The sequence below is a fragment of the Zalophus californianus genome, chromosome 15 (genome assembly GCF_009762305.2).
Source record: "Zalophus californianus isolate mZalCal1 chromosome 15, mZalCal1.pri.v2, whole genome shotgun sequence".
Classification (NCBI taxonomy): domain Eukaryota; kingdom Metazoa; phylum Chordata; class Mammalia; order Carnivora; family Otariidae; genus Zalophus; species Zalophus californianus.
Window position 1 is genome coordinate 9,663,511 of NC_045609.1, and position 15,713 is coordinate 9,679,223.

General features: G+C 43.5%; 1 protein-coding gene across 1 annotated transcript in view; it reads right to left on the minus strand.

Annotated features, from left to right (window-relative positions):
• Positions 1 to 8,349, minus strand: part of CHRM3 (cholinergic receptor muscarinic 3) — a 479,047-nt gene extending 470,698 nt beyond the window's left edge. The window contains exon 1 of the mRNA XM_027594112.2: positions 7,709 to 8,349. The gene's annotated coding sequence lies outside the window, so the exon portion shown is untranslated. The remainder of the gene's footprint in view (positions 1 to 7,708) is intronic.
• Positions 8,350 to 15,713: the final 7,364 nt, after the last annotated feature.

Genomic DNA, 15,713 nt, shown 5'->3' on the forward strand with positions numbered 1-15,713 from the left:
CCAAGCCGGGCCTGGAGACCATGAAATGGGTGTGATCCGCACTGAGGACACTGGAAGGCATAAAAATAAATGCAGTTACAAAAGGAGGAGGGGGTGAGAAAGGCATGGGGGTCAGCTGAGGAGAAATTCTTAGCCTCGGGAGCTGCTCAGGAGATGAGGTGGGGAAGGTGGGAGGAGGCAGAAGAGCCCCAGGGGAGGAGAGCCAGGGAAGCAGGACGCTTTGAAAATAAGGGGAGGGGGAAGGTGTTGTTAAGAGAGTGAAGGGGACACCTGGGGAAGGACCACTTGTTTGGTGACTGAGAGGTCACCCGTGACTTTTGGCAGAGCGGCTTTTGTGAACCTGGTGGGGATGAAAGCCAGAGAGCCAAAGGTTAGGGTCAGAGGGCAGTAAAATTGGGTGTGTGTGTGGGGGGGGGGCTGGATCTTAGGCATCCAGTGCAAATAAAAAGATTAAGAATAAAGGTGAAAATTTCAAAGGGGCATAAAAGACCAGGTTGAATTAACTTTAAACTGTTGAACTTTAAGGATTTTCTTCTAGAAGAAAGATCAGAAGTATTTTCTTCATAATTCTCAGAATTATTAGGAGGGCAAACAAGCAGAGTAAGAATTAGATTTTTGGCTCAATGTAAGGAGGAGCTGCTTCTCACTGCTCTCTGAAAAAGGAATAGGCTGCCTTGCGAGCATTAATTTCTCAAAGCCTACAGACCACACAATTCAATAGGGAATCATAAAGTAGAATGTTGTTCATCGATAACATTTGTAGCTGGCTGAACGGTGGCCTCTTAAAACATATGTCCACATCCTAATTCCCAAAACCTGCAAATATTACCTTATACGGTAAAAGATGTGATAGTTAAGGCTTTTGGAAGGAGGAGCTTATCCTGGAATCACATGTATTCTTATAAGACGGGCACACAGAGAAGGTGACACACAGAAAAAGAGGAGGCAATGTGACCACAGAGGCAAGAGACTAGAGGCAGGCACAAGTTCAGGAATGTAGACTGCGATCGCAAGCTGCAGATGACAAGGAAGGATTCTCCCCAGGAGTCTTGGGAGGAATTGTGCATCTGCCCACACGTTGACTTCAGACTTCCAGGCTCCAGAATTAGGAGAGAATATATTTCTTCTGTTTTAAGCCATGGGAAATCAATGTGGCGCTTAACATCACCTTCCAAGTCTTAGATTTCTGGAGCTGCTCTCAACTCATGCAGATCATAAGCTCCTGGAAGGCGCAGCTGTGGTTCACTCTCTTGTGAATCCAAAAAAGGATGTCTGTGGTTCCTGGCACATTAGGTAACACTGAACACTGTCGGGGAGATTTACCACAGAAATATACACTCAGGTGTGTAAGTGAAAAAGAGAGATGGATACACACAGACAGTGGATAAAAGATAGATAGATAGATAGTTAGATAGATAGATAGATAGTTAGATAGAAAGGCAGGCAGATGGATAGACTCATTCTACTCAGGCAAGTAAATTAAAATTTAGTTATACTCTCATGAAGTGAACTTCATAAACACAACCTGGGTTATCCTTGGCTGTCACATTTACTCTTAAAGATTGTACAACCGGAATTTGGAGGAAGGACATACATATGGCTTGTAGTCACTTAAATTTTCAGTTTTTCACAATTAAGTGAATTTAGGGGTTTAAAATAATTTATCACAAGAAAAGCAGAAGGATAGCTGCACTCAAGGAAAGTTGAAAAAGGTTGGCTGGGGATTTGGGGGCAAGGAAGGCAGAAAGGAGGACTCGATATGAAGGACTATTGTGGCAATTCCAGTTTTCCCAAATGTCTCCCTTCCCACAAGATCATGTACATAGCATGTGTTATTTTCATGTGAGGAATCACAGGCAAACAAGACAGGAGAATCTCCTCATCCATTTTATGTATGAGAACTTCTTTTCAATGCAGACAATTTGAGGGATCTCCACATGAGAGAAATTGTGCATTTAGACTACTATGAAGTTAAAAAAAACCCCTGAAAATCACAAAAAAAATCACTGTGTTCAATGAACGCTTCTCAATGAATTCACATAGATATAGATAGATACATAGACACATAGAACCCAGCAATATTTGAAATGTATATGGATTCTTGGAGTCTGCCAAATACAACTGGATTGGGATCCACAGGAAATACGAGCTGGCTAGATGAAACTCCAAATGGCTGTGGGCAAGGAGTGGTTCTTAGCTGGGCAGTAACTGGGTTTCTCTCCAGACTGGGTCCAATGGGCAATTCCAGTGAGGGAACCTGCTCCAAAGTGTAAGTTAAAAAAAAAAAAAAATGGACAAAGGCTGTCAGTGGATCCGTTTTCCTAAAGCTCATTGGTAGGATACTCTGGTATGAATCTAATTCTTGGGGCCATAGCTACCTGTGATAAATTAGAAGGCTTTAGCAGAAGAACACCTCGCAACCATAAATGCATGGTCCCCTGCAGTAGACATCTGGTAGCCCCATCCTCTCTGAAACAGGCTGGCAATACTTTACTTTGGCTTCATCATACCTGAATTTTATCTGAACAGCAGTAGTTGGAGGATATCCTGCCTGACCCAGGATGTCTATACTAACACTACTTCCTGCAGTAGAGGTGACTGAAGGTAGACTATGTCATGGCTCAGCTGGTGTGCCAGATTTCAAGGGAACACTGGGAACAGGAAATAAGCTAGGGCTAGGCTAGAACAAATGACCTAATGAAGAATTAATTCTGTAGCGGATAGTCAGCAACTCAAATTACAGTGGCCAGGAGGAGTGTGGAGAACTGAGATTTGATCCTGCCAACAATGACACACAAGGAGACTTGAATTGTCAAGTGGAACTTGGCAGCACAGGTCTCCAGGCAGAAATGATACACTGTCAGGAGGGTGGCTGTGCCTTAGGCCCAGGGGGTTTGTCCACGTTGGGGTTGCCTCAGAGACTGGGAAGAGAAAGAATGTAGTCTTGCTCCTGGAGAGAAGTTCTTGGCAAGGGTGAGGCTCACTGCCAAGGTCATCGCTAAAGTCCTTCCAGGCAACACGTTAGTACTAAAAATGCAAACAAAAGAGAAGTCTAGCCTAGGAGATGGCAACTAGGAAAAGTGTTAAGAGAAACTGAGGCCAGGGGCGCCTGGGTGGCTCAGTTGGTTGGGCGACTGCCTTCGGCTCGGGTCATGATCCCGGAGTCCCGGGATCGAGTCCCGCGTCGGGCTCCCCGCTCAGCGGGGAGTCTGCTTCTCCCTCTGACCCTCTTCCCTCTCGTGCTGTCTCTCTCTCAAATAAATAAATAAAAAATCTTTAAAAAAAGAGAGAGAAACTGAGGCCAGCTGAACATGGCAAACACTAGAGCTCGCTAGGGTTAGGGCAGGGGAGCCGACCTTACACTTCCTTCTGTGGAGCTCCCTGGCGGAAGAATCCGGAGGCCCAGCCTCAGGGTCTCACGCAGAGCAGGGCTGGGGTAGGCTCGAGCTCAAAGCCTCCAGGCATCTGCCACCTGCTGTTTGTCCAATTGTAGTCACTCATTTTTTTCCCAGCATTGTTTCTCCTCAAAGTGTTCACATTTCAGCCGGCTTCCGGATGACATGGCACCATCGGTGAGAAGAAGATGGCAGTTGCTCAAATATCCCTTCCGTTGGCTTGCTGTCACCACCAGTGGATCCCAGGACTGTGTCAATGTGGGGAGCTGCAGCCTCGGCAGAGAAAAGTCTAAGAGGGTGCATGCCAGCCAGAGTACTTGGCCTTCAGGAGTGGATGAGCAGGGAGTTTCAACAGGTGGGACAGCAAAACTGCCAGCCTGCAGGGGAGAGCCTGCCAGAGGCTGCGGCGTCTACAAGCCGCCAAAACGTATGGACAGAAAGGAACACAAGGCAGCCAACTACCGAGCCAGAGAGACACCTGCACCCTGGCTCTCTGTGCTCAATGTCAAATCATATTAAGGGTCTAAATCATGCGCCACATTTAATAGTGCTTTAGAGATTGTTCAAAAATCAGTTTCACATGCGTCATGGCTTCGGACCCTCAAAAGCACTCTGCACCGTGCACAGGGCAACTACTGTCCCCTCCACTTGCATGCTGGGGAAGAAACGCTGGGGGAGGAAACACAATTTTCTTGTAAGGCCCGTTGTGATTCAATATTTTCAACAGCTTCACGGCAACAAAACTGTCTTTATTTCCTCGTTTGAAGGCAATGGCTAATGCAGATCTACCCTGCCCAGGATGTGCACATTTTAGGGAATGGAAGAGTCTAAGGGAGCCCTCCAGACGCAAATGTGGGGTTATAATTGAATGGGGGTAACTTTGGCACCTGTACAGACTTTCTGTGGAGTGCTGGTTGAGGAAGAAGGGCCAAGACTACTGATTTAGGATTCAGAGAGCCTACTTTCAATTTGATCTGAACAGGGACCACTTGCTTAATGGAAAAGATAGAGCCCATCAGACATGAGAAATTAACTTCCAATTTGACAAGCTTTGCCTCTTGTCCAATTCATTAGATGATCTCTTCAGCTTTCTCCCTTAAAATCAAAACTTTCCACTGAGGCTGCAATTCTACCCCGAAGTTCTGTTAAGACTGATAACTAGCACAGGGATTCCCCTGGACTAAATGAGATTGACAGGTAAAAAGTCCTGTGGACCATTTCACTGCCATCACACCTAGGGAAGCACCACATTCAAGGATTAAGCATAAGGCACCATTTATTATGCTGATTAATTTTTTTAAATAACCATGGTAGAGGCATTTGATTAATTTTTTTATTGGAGTCATGTATGTCGTTTTGATATTCTCCTGCAAGAAAAACATATTTTAAATTCACAAACATACTGTATAAAATAAAACATTTCCAGTTACTCACTGAATACTTCAGAACCACAAGGTGAGGGTAATGCTATGGGTCACAATATATTAGGACATAAAATGAGGTTCCGCAAGTGAAGGACAGATGCATCTCTCTGCATACCCGTCAGGGACTCCATCTTCGTATGATTCACAATTCATTCATCTCATATCTGAAGTGCCATTCTTACCACAGCTGTTCTCGACATAAACTGCCCTGCATTGCAAAGAAGACCCAGTTTCTTAATAGTTACACTGACAATGTCCAGGCCATTTAGGAGTAGACAAGTAATTCTTCCAACGTTAACAACTTTGTTAGACAAGAACAGTATGTTGGCTCGGGAAATGATACAGGAAATTTTAGGTAAAAATATGAACAACATTATTACTTTATAATTAGCAAATACACAAGGGAACTTTGTTTTTATTTACGTCATTTAATTTTCTTTCTATTAAATTTACTGGTGTGGATTCAAGAAATTCTAGTTTTGTGAATTTTATGGGTTTTTTTTTCCCCCCAGGCTCATTTTCAACAGGTTGCCTGTAATTAAAAGCTAAAATACCATTAAAAGAAAGTTCGCATTGTTACACACCATAGCTTAAACAACACATTTTCTTTCTGTAAGAAAGTAAATCATTTGTCTTTATAAGGAAAAGAAAATGGGCGCATCCTCAAAAACTCAGCATGCCTAAGTCATCTTCAGAAATAAATAATACTTTTGAAGTGCTATTTTCCCTTTTCTCCCCAAAAAGAAAAAATAAGATAATGCGCATTCTTATATTTCTCTAAACTTTAAAGTTTCCTAAATAAGTTTAAATGTAGATTTAATGCAGAATTACTCCTAGAAGACTCTCATTCTTTCTCTATATGTTGACCAATTCCACACACATTTTCCCTTTTCCCAAATTACACTTCCCTCTTACAATGATCTTCCACGCAAAAGATATACATTGTCAAAGATCTTTTCATTAACCTTTTTATCTCATTTTCTTTTTCAAATATCAAGTCTATCTGAATAAATATTTGCTGTGATTTAAATAAACGGCATTTCAATACGACTATTTTCACATTAAACTCAATTTTGTAGCGCGCCCCCCCCCCCAGCTTATAGAAACAGTCTAAATCAGACCTGCCACATAATTAATTTTAAGTTAGTAATTTAAGGTAAAGTTATATTTCCATATGGAAACCCATTTAAAGATAACATGCTTTCTAACTCAAGGATAGCTAATTATACATTAAGCTAATTGAGACAACCCATGTAAACAAAATCTCAAGGTAGGCTATTCAGTGACAGGAGTGTATGATCTAAACCACAATCCTGTGTCAGGTGGAATGCATACTGGAAAGGCAGACATATTCTATGTATTCTTCGCAATACCAGCTCCCATAACAAGAGGGCGCACCCAACGCTATATCTCTCCCACCACGTTTGGGACAGAAAGACCTTAATACGGGACTGCCACAGTCTTGTCTATATGGACATATTTGTTCTAGGTTCAGCTAGCCCCTTTCTTAAGTATATATTCTTAGGCAGGGTCTCTTTCTTAAGTAAATACAGGAGCATTGTTTTAAACACAGGAAATAGTGATGAATGTCTCATGCAATTTAATGATCTCACAATATGAAATTATTTGGGACTACACAATCAACAAATACACTCTTTTTAAGAAAAGATTATTTTTCACATAGTAACCTGGAAAGACCACAAATGGGAGATTAGGCTATCTGTTTTGTTGTAACTCAAGGCCAAGAGAGAAATGAGAGGTCTGTGCAAAGCATACAGTGACATAACCAGTGTCCTTAACAACATAAACGCTCGGATAAATACATTTACCTCCTAAGAAGAGCCATCCTTTTTAACAACGCAACACAGCCCGAGGGAAGCATATCCTTACAGCCATCAGACGGGTTCAAACAACACTTGCAGACCAATGAATGTTTCCATTCTTGTAATCTGTCCATATGGATGCAATTCCCAAACCCCTGCTTCCTCTACCACTTCCAACCTGCGTGCTACGAGAGTTGCACACACGCACACGCACACCGAAAAGGATCACAATTCCAACACGCACAGCGCGAAGAAGACAAGTGAATCTTGCTGCTCGAGTCAACTGCCCCCCCCCCCAAACATCGTTTAAAAACACGCAGAAATTAACCCAGCTGTAAGGAGGCTGTTCTGGGGGAGGGTTCCAGAGTGGAGATCCGGTGCAATCCAACGGCCGTCGCTCCGCGAGTGTAGACTCTCTCTGGATCAGGAAAGGTGCGCACCCGGGGCTACCCACCTTCGCCCAGGTGTTACACTAAGTGTCAAATTTGCCTTTTCGCCCCCTGAAATGCAATCCGAACAAGCCACCCCGTTTCGAGGTTGGCGAGTGCCTGCCTTAGCCTTCTTAAAAGCGGTAGGAAATCGTATGAGGGAAGCCACACACGCACAGCACACACGCGCGCGCACACAGGCACACACCAAGCCGAGTAGTTCCTCCGGTCCGGACACTTCGTGCCTCAGATCCCGCATTCCGGAGACAGAGAATCCAAGCGGAGGAGAGCCGGGTGGGGCGTCCCCCGCTCTCTCCGGGCCACCGCTCCTGTTACTCCCGTCATTTTCCCGGCACTTGCTGTGACCCCGCATTCCCCACCTTCGGTCCCAGGCTCCCAACTCCGCACACGATCGCGCTCTCTCTAGGTTCAAGTTCCCACCACCACCACCCCCCAAATCGACAGACCAGCGCTCTCCATCCTCCCCAGTATCCTCTTTGCATTCCCCAAAGCAAAGACATTCCCTACCCGGGCCGAAAACTTTTTCCTCCCTTCGCAACACGATCAGGCAAGAAACCGGATCAGCCGCTACCGCCACCCGCTTTACCCAGCGCCCGGGTGGTGAGCACTGTCTTTACCTGGCCGCTGCGCTCCAGGTGACCGTCCCACGGCGGTCGCCCGCGCCTCCCCGACACGCGGGGGGCGCCCGGTCCGCCGTCCCTTAGCCGCCTTCTGCTCGGCGCTCAGGGAGCGAGTGTCCTAGGACCGCCCGCCCATGCCCGGAGCCGCCCTTCGGTTCATCGCGCGTCTCTGCCGAAGCGAGGCTGCCGCCGGCGAACTCACAAGGAGCGTGGGGATCCGGATGGCACCGACTTGCCCCGCGGTGTGCGCTCCCGGGTCCGAGAGCGCTCCGCCCGCGGGCAGCTGCGGCCGCGTCACATGCCGCCTCCAGGCAGCGGCCCGGCACCTGCCCAAGCGGCAGAGCTCTTGGCTCGGCACCGCCGCCCCCGCGCCTCGGGCTCCCTGCACGCTCCGGCCCTCACTGTTCAAGTCTTTTTTTTTTTTTTTTTTTTTCCTTTTCCTCTCTCTCTCTCTCCCTCCTCACTTTTTCCCCCCTTCTTCTTTCCTTCTCCTCTTTTATCCTGTATTCTCTTTTTCCAAAAGCAGACACAAGGCGCTCCAAGTGGGAGGAGGGTCTTTTCCTCCTCACGAACTCTTCCTCTGCCTGGTGGTGGCGGTCGTGGCTACTGCTCACCGCTCCTCCTCTTCTTCCTCCCGCGCTCCTCCTCCTCCTCCCAGGACTGCGAGCACGGGTGTAATGCACAAGCTGCCTGCTGGAGACCCAAACCTGCCCGGCTTCTGAGCATGCCCAGTTGCCTGGCAGGCGCCCCGCTCGGCTCCCGCGTGCGGGCTCCGCTGGCGCGCCTGGCGGGAGGCGAAGGAACCCGGCTCTGGGAGAGCCCGAGGCCTCCTGGCTGGCTCGCTGAGGCCCCACGCGTCCCCAGCTCGTGTGCCCCCGTTACTTCAAGGGCGGGCTCTTGTTGGTCAGTTAGTTTTGCTGCGTTCTCTTCTAAATTGCTCTGGACTGCTTAGAAGGATTGAAAGGAAGTGGATTCTTGGGCACAACTTATTGCTGAAAGAACCCCGGCTCAGTTAAAATAAACGACACTGTTGACCTTTCTTTAGAGAGCAACCTGAGGTTTTTTTTTTTTTTTTTTTTTTTTGGCGAGAGTCTCTTCATGCAGAACAATGTAATAGAGAGAGAACGACCTGGCTTTTCCTCCTCCAGAAGTTGACACCTTAGGGGTAAAAGAGAAACATGCATTTAAAAAGGCGCACGCGCGTGCGCGTGCGCGCGCACACACGCTTTTTTTGAATCAGAAGATAAACCTTGCTAGCCAGGCTTTACATTTTATATGCAATTCAAGAGGAATGAGAAGCTACAAAGAGAGAAAGAAGGAAAGAAAAAGGGAGAAGAAGGAGGTGGGGAGGGAGGAGTAATGTCTTACTATACTACTTTCAGCTAACTAAATAAGGAAAAAGTGGAAAGATGCCAAAGTTGCTGAGATACCAACAAGGCTGCTCCACAGGGCTCTGAAGGTTTTTAAAAGATCATGTAAGGAAACATTACTGGGGAATTGCATAAGGAAGGACAAAGACAATAATTGTAACTCGGGGGGCGGGCGGGGGGGAAGAAAAAGAGAAGTCAGAGCATAGTATGAAATGAAACTTTTAATAATATGAGAAGAGGCAAAATGAATTTGTTAATCCATTTGGAGCAAGAAAATAAACAGGAAAAGAGCTCTTCTTTGAGAAAATAAGTCGTGTTAAGAGAGAAAGAGAAGTATACAAATTCCATTCTGAGTCTACATACTCTCTTCTAGGCAGAACAATCTTTAGAAGAGAAGACACTAGACATTGCTTAGAGAAAATTAAGGTCACAATAGGAAAAATCTAGTGAGAAACCACATGGCTACTTAAATCCAAATATCCAAGTTCAGGTGAATTACATGCAGAATACTGGAATGATAATAACTATTAATATAGTAGCCATCTTGTTTCGACACCTCTCAGGTGGAAATATAATAGTTGCCTTCATATATTTCCCTAACCTTCAAAGCAAACATTTAAAAAAGGTATTTTACCCTCATTTAATAAAGGAGGACAGAAATTTAAAGGAGTACTTTAAATTGCTAGTACGCAATACTAGCCCATTGCGTAGCTAGTAAGATAAATTCAAATTTAAAATACCTTTTCCATTACATAAAATTGCTATTTGCCTATGAGAATGAGAGTACCTTTGATAATATTTGGTAAATCCATAAACAACATACAGGGGGCTAGAAGAATGGGCATATAGAAATATTCCAGTTTTTTTAAATTTTTTATTGTTATGTTAATCACCATACGTTACTTCATTAGTTTTTGAAGTAGTGTTCCGTGATTCATTGTTTGTGTATAACACCCAGACCAGTTTTTTGTTTTTTTTAAGGTAGATTCTCTCATCTATACAGTGATTGTTATATGGATTACTGGCAATATTCTAGAGAAGATCATGAAATAAATCATTTGCCAGTAGTCTGAAAACAAAACAACTACAATTTAATGAAAATATTTTACCAGACTTGCTTCATTTTTCTTTCTTCATTAAACTCATACATGTGGCATTTCCCAATTCCAGCTAACTTTCCCATTATTTTTATGGACAAGTTAAGTGTAAATTGTATATCAACATTGAACAAACTGAAACTAACAGTTTGGACAGAGCTTCCCCAAGTGTCTTGGTAAGTATATTCATGCTACTTCAGAGTAGTGTTTGATTTTGAGCTTGGTGCCCTATTGTTCAGCAAATTTATCAAATTATATATATATAATATATGATAAATATACATATGCATATATACATATTATATATGTAATTTGATAAATACACATATGTGTATATATGAGGAAACATACATATATGAGGATAAATATACATATATACATATACGTGTATAGATGAGGAAAACATAAAAGGGATACTTATTAGATTTGAGAATGAACCAACTTAGGGGCAGTGATTCTTTATAAGATGCTAAAAGTCAAATCCAAAGTGTTTTTTACTTTAGATGTTGATCTAAAACAAAAGAGATAAACTAGAGATAAAATACATTTTGAAATCTTACCTTTTAGGTTTGTTTTTTAAAAAAAAAAATAGGATGGGGTGCCTGGCTGGCTCAGTCTGTAGAGCATGAGACTCTTGATCTCAGGGTTGTGAGTTTGAGTCCCACCTGGGTCTGGAGCCTACTTAAAAATAAACAAACAAAACACACACACACAGAGGATAAGCATAAGATTTACTCATGTATTCAATTATTAAATAAGACTTTGAGGGGGCAGCTGGGGGCTCAGTTGACTAAACATGTGCCTTCTGCTCAGGTCATGATCCCAGAGTCCCAGGATCGAGCCCCATTGCAGGCTCCCTGCTCAGCGTGCAGGCTGCTTCTCCCTCTCCCTCTGCTCCTCTCTTTCTCTCAAATAAATAAAATCTTTAAAAAAAAAAAAAAACCTTTGGTAATGGACAAAACAGCACACTTACCCGTCTACCATAAAATAACTACAAAATCTGGACAAAGTATATAATATATAAAACTACCTTTTCGGCTATTAACAGCAACCAACCCAGGGCGCAATGCTTGAGTAAGAGGAGGTTCTGAAGGAGTCGTTCCCACAGATTATTGTGGGCCATGCCCCCCACCCCCCCACCCCCAGCATAAGCACCAGGGGGTCCAGTTCAAGATGGCGACACAGGGAGCTCCTAAGCTCACCTCCTCCCACAGAACCACCGAATTCAGTTACATACAGAATCATTTCCTCCCAGAAGAGCCTTAAAACTGGTGGAGCAACCCCTTCGCATCAGCAAAGGAGAGAGAAACCACGCCGTCGCAGGTAGGAATGGCAAAGACTCAGTCTCACCATAAGCGCCAGCCCCTTGCACAGACCCACAAGGGGGAGGTAATTCAAAACTTGAAGCTTCTCCCTGAGGAACCAAGGGTTCGTATTTCTCTTGGCGTACCCCAGGTTTAAGACCAGCACCTGAAGGATGAGCCCCCAAAACATGCGGCTTTGCAGACCAACGGGGTCCCCACGCAGGGGCCGCTGGGCGCTGTTGCGGACCGAGGAGCGCCTCCTAAAGCCTCCGCATGCAGACTCGCCGCCCATCCAGGGCCCAGCGCAGAAGCTGCCCTTTTGAAAAGTGCCCAGACTTCATGAGAAAGGGACTCATTTGGTAACTCTGAGGCAAGCATTGGCCTGAGCGGCAGCCGGTGCTGCAAGACTCACTAGGACGGAGCTGGGGAGCGCCATCTTCCTGCTCTCCTCCTCCCTAAAGCCAGCATGTGCCTTTAAAAAAAAAAAAAAATCCCCGCATCGGGCTCCCTGCTCAGCGGGGGGTCTGCTTCTCCCTCTGACCTTCCTCTCTCTCATGCTCTCTACCGTTCTCTCTCTCTCTCTCAATAAATAAATAAAATCTTTAAAAAAATAAAAAAAATCATGAAATAAATCATTTTTTTCTTTTTTAATTTTTTTCTTTCCCGTTTTTCATTTTTCTTCTTCTTTGTTTTTTAAGCGGGCACCATCTTTGCAAGAGCGCCAGCCTCTCTTGTAAGAAAGTGTTTCTACCTGTCCCGTACACCGGTTTTTATGTCTGGTGCCCCGGTTTTTTTTGCACATTTCTGCGAACAATATGACGATATTGTGCCTGACACTTATTGTAGCATCTTAATACATTAAATGTTTTTATTTCTGTTATTGTAATCTCTTTTTTTTAAAGACTTATTTATTTATTTATTTATTTATATGAGAGAGAATGAGAGAGAGAGAGAGCCTGAGAGAGGGAAGGGTCAGAGGGAGAAGCAGACTCCCCACTGAGCAGGGAGCCCGTTGCGGGACTCGATCCCGGGACTCCAGGATCATGACCTGAGCCGAAGGTAGTCGCCCAACCAACTGAGCCGCCCAACCAACTGAGCCACCCAGGCGCCCCTGTTATTGTAATCTCTTGATGAAACTCATTTTCCAGAGGTGAAAGCAGGCTCACATAGGCATAAATGTCTTGTTAAATGCGACAGAGGCGAATAGATGGCAGAAGTTGGATTCAGTTTTCCATCAATCCCCCCCATCCCCCAACCACTCAGTGATGATTTCTGCCTACAGATAATAATATTCTGGTGATGGGACAGTTGTACGTAAGTAAAACAAAATGAAACACAACTTTATGCTCCCATAGCTGGAGCCAATTCAAGGCTGTAGTCTTAAGTGAATAAAGTATGCTTGAGACCATCAGGAGAGTATTATGTGATGGAACCGGGTGAAGGCCTCTATATACACTTTTAAGATTCTGGCAGGTGGACACAGAGATCAGCTGGCTTGTGGCCGCCCAAGACAAGCCTCATATGTAAATCCCTGTGCTTATTAAACCTGCCACCTATCAATCTGGAGCGCTCTGTCTCTGTTTGGACTCTCCTTGTCCTCTGTGTCAAGAGGCTAGTTTCGAATTTCACCTGGGGAGCTCCCAAGGTTGTCTACCAACATCAGTCCCTTGGCTCAGGGAAAGGAATGTCTCTAAAAGAAAAGTAATGCATTCTATCAGGCTCACCCAAATGTGCTTTTTTCTTCTTGAGATCCTGGTCCCTGAATTTAGGTTGCATTGAGAGCAGTTTAATGTCTTTTTTTTTTTTTTTAATCTACAATTTTTAGTTGTTCTCGGTGGAAAAGTTGGCTTGATTGTTATGGATGTCAATAATGGAGAGATGCATTTGAAGGCTATGTGTTAAACAAGTCTAAGGACATTTTAAATGAGGAGTTATAATTGCAAAGGGGAAGCTGGAAACGAAGTGGTGTCAGTGCTTTTCAGGGACAGTGGTGTCTGACTCTCTAGTGATCAGGTCAATTTCTTGACTCTTACCTGGACTTGCTATCCTATTCCTGTGTGGGTGCTTTTGGGATTAAATTTGATATATATGAAATAAAACCTCAAATTAACCTCAACATTAGATAAGATGGAGGCTTATTTCGCTCACCCTAAAAATAATCCAGAAGTATGGTAACACTGCAGTCCCCAGGGAAGCATGTTCCTTCTAGCTTTGTGCTCCACCAGAAATTTGTAGCGATTGTCAAGATGTCTTCATGGTCTACAACAGCTGCTGGAGTTCCTATAATAATGCCTGTGCTGGAAGCAAGTAAGAGGAGGACACAGTAAGAACGGAGGATGGAAGGGATGATCTCTAGCTTGGGAGAGCCACTGTAAGGTCAAAAGGGTCCATCTGCCCCTTTATATCTCATTGGCAACTCCATTTGCAAGAGAGGCTATGAAATGTGGTCATTTGTCAGAATATAATTGTGGAGTTTTGTAAATAAGAAAAACAGGGAAAGTGGATATCAGATAAAAACTCTTAACAATCTCTACTACATTTTCCCATTGCTCTGAAGATTAATCTGTAACATATTTTGAAGCATTTCCTCTTTCTAGCCATGACATAGTCTCTGACTCAGATAATTTTACTCACCCTTTTATAATTCTACTGTAATCTACATCACCACCTATATCACTCTCTTTATAAAGTATACCTATCTGTAGTATCCTAAACAAACCTGATCTAAGACTGAATTCAACTTAGCTGAGAAGATATGGAAATAGCAGGTACTAAAGCATTTGCCTCTTCTAAACTGTAGGTTCCTTATAAGTAGAAAGTATGTTTTATTATTTTATATACTCTCAAAATTTGGTCAAAATTTAACAATAAAATATGAAAACAGTGGAATTAGTCAAAATGAATAAATGAGAACACAAGTTAATTGAGAAAGAGCAAAACATCCTTGGGACTCTCAGAAGCTATAGAGCTTTCACTGATACTGGCAACCTGACATTTTATTTTTATCTATTTTTGATTTTTTAAAAGTTTTTATTATAATTCCAGTTAGTTAACATACGGTGTTACATTAGTTTCAGGTGTATTAACAACTTGACTTTTAAAACCTAATTAGCTCATTGTTTTTTAGCTCCATCTTTGTACCTTCTGCAAAAGACTGGGCATGCTTTTTAACAAGTGTATCTTTTAGTACGTTTGTATGGCTACATACAGTTGCTTTGCTTTTTGTGAGTGCCAGAATTAAACTTCCTTCAAACCAAAGATAATGCAAAGTACACAGACCTATAAAGTCAATTCCTTATCTCTGAACTCTGAGAGTTCAGTGAAGGCATACGGCTTCAGGATTCACAAGTACTATTGGCATTAGAACTCACCTCACATTATTCTTTCACGTTGACTCAAGTTTTTTAACCTCCTTTAAGTCTGGTATATCTCTTAAGTTGTTTCTAAGGAATTTAGATATTAAGTCTTTACCCAACATTTCAACTAATTTTTCATTTGTCAGTCTTTTTTTTTTTTTTTTTCTCTACCAACTCCAAAATTCTATAACCAGCTTGGTCTTCTGATACATAAGTCAGCAAGCAAGCAAGCAAGTAAGTAAGTAAATAAATAATCTCAGTAATTTAGAATAATCTGTTCTAAATCTTAGCAGACAAGCAGCAGTTATCCAGAAAAATAGAGTAAGAAAGAGCATTTCAGGCAGGAAGGATAATGGTAATAGTGACATGGTAACGGCATGTAGCATGGTGTGTGTGTAGAACTAAAAGCTGTTTGATATTAGCAGAGCAGAGTGTTTGAGGCAGAACTAAGTGTAGATATTTGCTAACAAGATAGATACAGCCAGATCTTTGAAGATTTTGTCTTGATTACCAGGATAAGGTGTTTGAATTTCCTGTTGTGGTTAAAAAAGCACCACAGAAGGGTTTTCAGCTAAAGAACAAAATGGCAGCCATTGTGTCAAGCATGGGCTTGATGGGGAATTGACTAGAAGCAGAGAGGGGTTACTTAGGAGGCTGTTTCAGTTAACATAAGCAAGAAACGATGAGGAAGTGACCGAAGAGGATAACTCAAGGGTGATTCCTGGGGGATAGGTGGGCAATGATATTTAAAAAAAAAAAAAAAAACTGTCAGGGGGCGCCTGGGCGGCTCAGTCGTTAAGCTCCTGCCTTCGGCTCAGGTCATGATCCCAGGGTCCTGGGATCGAGCCCCGCATTGGGCTCCCTGCTCTGCAAGA